The sequence below is a fragment of the Tachyglossus aculeatus genome, chromosome X1, assembly GCF_015852505.1.
Source record: "Tachyglossus aculeatus isolate mTacAcu1 chromosome X1, mTacAcu1.pri, whole genome shotgun sequence".
NCBI classification, from domain to species: domain Eukaryota; kingdom Metazoa; phylum Chordata; class Mammalia; order Monotremata; family Tachyglossidae; genus Tachyglossus; species Tachyglossus aculeatus.
This window is the reverse complement of record NC_052101.1, coordinates 35,589,205-35,593,159: the sequence shown is the minus strand read 5'-3', so window position 1 is coordinate 35,593,159 and position 3,955 is coordinate 35,589,205. Positions and strand designations below refer to the sequence as shown.

Below are 3,955 nucleotides of genomic sequence, written 5' to 3'. Positions count from 1 at the left end.
AGATACAGGCTAATCAGGTTGGACCCAGTCCACATCTCCTATGGTGACCACAGCTTTAAATCCCACTTTACAGATGAGGTAATTAAGGTACAGAGAAGTTAGGTGACTTGCCCAAGGTCACACAACAAACAAGTGGCAGAGTCAGGATTAGAACCCAGGTCCTCTGATTCCTAGGCTCTTGCTCTTTCCATTAGGCCATGCTACTTCTCCAAGAGCTTTACAAATGCCGTGTATATATATATATATATATATATATATATATATATATATATATATATATATATATATATATATATATACATACACATATATATTCATATATAATATATACATGTATATATACACATGTATCTATATACACCTATACATGAATACACATGTATATATATGTATGTATATATACACATATTCCAACTCTTGGAAAAACCTTCTTTCTCACTGAAGGTGCCATGATGGGACCTGGGTTAATTCTTGAGGTTCAACAGCAGCTCGGCTCTTCTAAAATCCAGTCACACATTCATTCATTCATTCATTCAATCTTATTTATTGAGTGCTTACTGTGTGCAGAGCACTGTACTAAGTTCTTATCACATCACCAAACACTCTCTTTGAACCAGGTCAGACCTCTGATAAAAGTTGATCAGTAAACCTGTCCCCTGAGCAGCTTGAAAGAGAATCAAAGAATAGATTTATTATCGAGGAAAAATTAAAACTGTTTTCCAAGCCATATTTCTATTACTAATACAAAAAGGACATGGCCCGAGACCCTGTATACCTGCAAGGCTTTCATTATCTTGGTGGGCCCCTCTGGGAAAGCTTTTCTTACATCCCTCAGTATCCTCTAAATTTCCGGCACATTTGGGCTTTGACCCCAGCAACCGCAGCAAGGAATAAGTGATAATTATGGTATTTACTAAGCGCTTATTATGTGCAGGTTCCTGTCCAATGGGAGAGAAACCAGACAGGAAGGATCCAGGGCATTCAGAGTGGCTAATAGGAAACCTTCACTTTCCTGCTCCTTTCTCTGTTCAACAGCAGCAGACTCTCCCCAAAGGCCCTTTGATTTCCTCAGCTGCCCCCTACTCTGTCTCTGCAACGTTCACTTTTAAAAGAAGCAAAAACTGGCCCGGTCTGAAAGGAGAGGGAGTTTTAAAGGGCCTGGGCTACATCACTGCTTCACATTCTCCAAAGCAGTATGGTTTTCCATGCAGACTATTAGACTGAAAGAAAGATATTCACACTCCCATGGTGATTAAAAGTATTAACCTCAGTATGACTCTAGTTATGGGCCATGCCTGAACAGATAGAAAAGGAATTTCTTCTGGAAAATTCATTTTTTAGCTTATTAGGTGACTAGTTTGCTAGCTAGTTAATTATGGTGTTTATTAAACACTTACTTTATGCCAAGCTCTGTGCTAAGCCCTGCAATTGATTGAGATAAACAGTCCCTATCCCTTGTATTACACTGTCGAGTCGTCTCCAACCCACAGCAACTCCACGGACACATCTCTCCCAGAAAGCCTCACTCTCCATCTGCAATCACTCTGGAAGTGTATCCATAAAAATATGGATGTGTTTAACATTGCCTTCTTCCGCACAGTAAACTTGAGCCTCACTACCCTCGACTCTGTCCCATACAGCTGCTGCCCAGCCCAGATGAGTTTTGACTTGTAGCAAATTGCCTTCCACTCACTAGTTATTGTCCAAGGTAGGAATGGAATGGATATGCCTCTGCCTGACTCTCCCTCCCTTAACTGACACTGGTAGAATACTGGAAACTCTCCAGGTGTGATCCTGAGAAGCGTCTTATCTATCTCTTAGAGGGCTTAAATCCTCTGTTGGGAGCATTTGAAGATAAAGGAATAGAAGATAAGTGGTCAGCACAGATAGATGAACAGTACCAGGAGGGAGTGGTACTGATTTTTCTCAGTCCTCCTACACCAATTCTATCAGTTGGCAAGGCAGTTGTTTATGGTCCCTAGCTCCCTATGTGGAGGTGGGAAAGTGAGGAAAAGAGAAGGAAGGTTGCTGGACTCCTGTGGTGGTGTATGAGAGGTGGGAGTGTGCTTTGAAATCATAGTGACGTGGTGACTCCAAGCTTCTAGGTTCTGGTCTCAGCTGCTTCTGGCTCTCAGCTGCTCGTGTGGAGTTAGCTGGATTGTTTTTGCTGGAATCTTATGAGGCAAGCCTAGTACAATTCTGTACACTGAGGTAATATTAGTATTGATTTCCCCATATAGAGAGGATTACCACATAGGAAGGATTAATGTGATTTGCCAGGCTTCTCTTCCTTCCGGTATTCAGTGCTACCACCACTTACTTCAAATGCACAGTTCAGATTTCTGGGTTTTCTAGTTCCTAGTCTTGCCCCTAACAAACCCATCAGGGGAAATTGACTCAGGTTGGCAATGGACTGAGGCACAGAATCATCAGAATGCCCATGAAATAGCTGTCAATCAACAGACGTCCTGGGGCAGTCAGGGTGAGTGGCTTAGGACACACTCCAACTTCTGTCCAAAGCACATCTGTATATGCTTTGGAGCTGAGCTGCATCAAAAAACACTGGTATGAAATCCCCCTGATGGTGATTTTGTTAACACTGAAGATAGCATCAGCTAAAAAAAAATGTGGGATTTGTAAAAATCTCTTAACCTGCTTTGTTTTATCCTATGTATAATCTGTCATCACGATTCAGATAAGGTTCATTTAACACCTCTAGAAATTTATTCCAGGCACTGCTCTTTATTGCATTGCTATTTATTTTGCCTTCTAAGATTATAAGGTTCTCAGTGACAGGAACATGGTCGGCTATGTGATCTCTGAAACCCTTTACAAAATATGTAAATTCAAAGTATACGAATAGATCATGAAGAGGATGATGAATAATACTTTCTAATTTTCTTTCATTCGCTATATTGGGTTTTAAATAATCTGGCCCCAAATGACTATTCATTTTCTTGAGCTAAATCATGTTTCTTTTCTTAAAATGTTTGTAACCTAATTTTGTCTATTTACATTATTTCTGATTGTTATTAATGTTTGCAGCACCTTCTACGTTAATAATATCTACCAATTTCATTGGTGGTTATTTACTCCTGCTATCAGATCATTTAAAAATATGTTAAATAAGCCCAAGCCTCTGTTATATTTTCTTCCCAAGAATACAGTTGTAAATAGGTTCAAAGGTAATGGGAAGAGAAGCAGTGAGGTCTAGTGGATAGAGCGTGGCCTTGGAAGTCAGAAGGAACTGTGTTCTAATCCTTGCTCTGTCACTTATTTAAACTCTTGGTTTAAAACATGCCCATAGCTGTCCTTCAGGATTTGATGGTGACACTCCTGGGGCTGAAATTTTATTACTGTGTGTCAGTGTAGCTAATAACCACTCAATCCATCCATCAATAGCTTTTATGGCTTTTTAAAAAAAAATGATATTTGTTAAGCATTTAGTATAGGCTAGAACTGTACTAAGCTCTGGGATAGATACAAGTTTATCAGGTTGGACACTGTGCATGTCCCACATGGGGTTCACAGCATTAATTTTCATTTTACTAATGGAGTAGCAGAGGCAAAGAGAAGTGAAATGACTTGTCAAAGGTCACCTAGCAGAAAAGTGGCAGAGTCAGGATTAGAACCCAAATCCTTCTGATTCCCAGACCCGTGGTCTATCCACTAGGCCATGCTGCTACTCCATGCCTGCTGTGCGCAGCACTATACCAAACATTTGGTAAAGTTCATTAGAATTAATAATAAGAATAGTAATAATGGTATTTGTTAAGCACTTACTATGTGCCAGGCATTGTTCTAAGCACTTGAGTGGTTACAAACAAATTGGGTTGGGCTGACCCGTGTGGGGCTTACAGTCTCAAGCCCCATTTTACAGATGAGGTAACTGAGGCACAGTGAAGTGGCTTGCCCAAGGTCACACAGGCAAGTGGCAGAGCTGGGATTAGAACCC

At 40.5% G+C, this 3,955-nt stretch overlaps 1 non-coding gene across 1 annotated transcript; it reads right to left on the bottom strand.

Annotated features, from left to right (window-relative positions):
* Positions 1 to 1,666: 1,666 nt before the first annotated feature.
* Positions 1,667 to 1,804, bottom strand: LOC119920143. Its single transcript, XR_005447908.1, has one exon. It is a non-coding gene; the product is annotated as a small nucleolar RNA SNORA7 (small nucleolar RNA).
* Between the last annotated feature and the right edge of the window lie 2,151 nt (positions 1,805 to 3,955).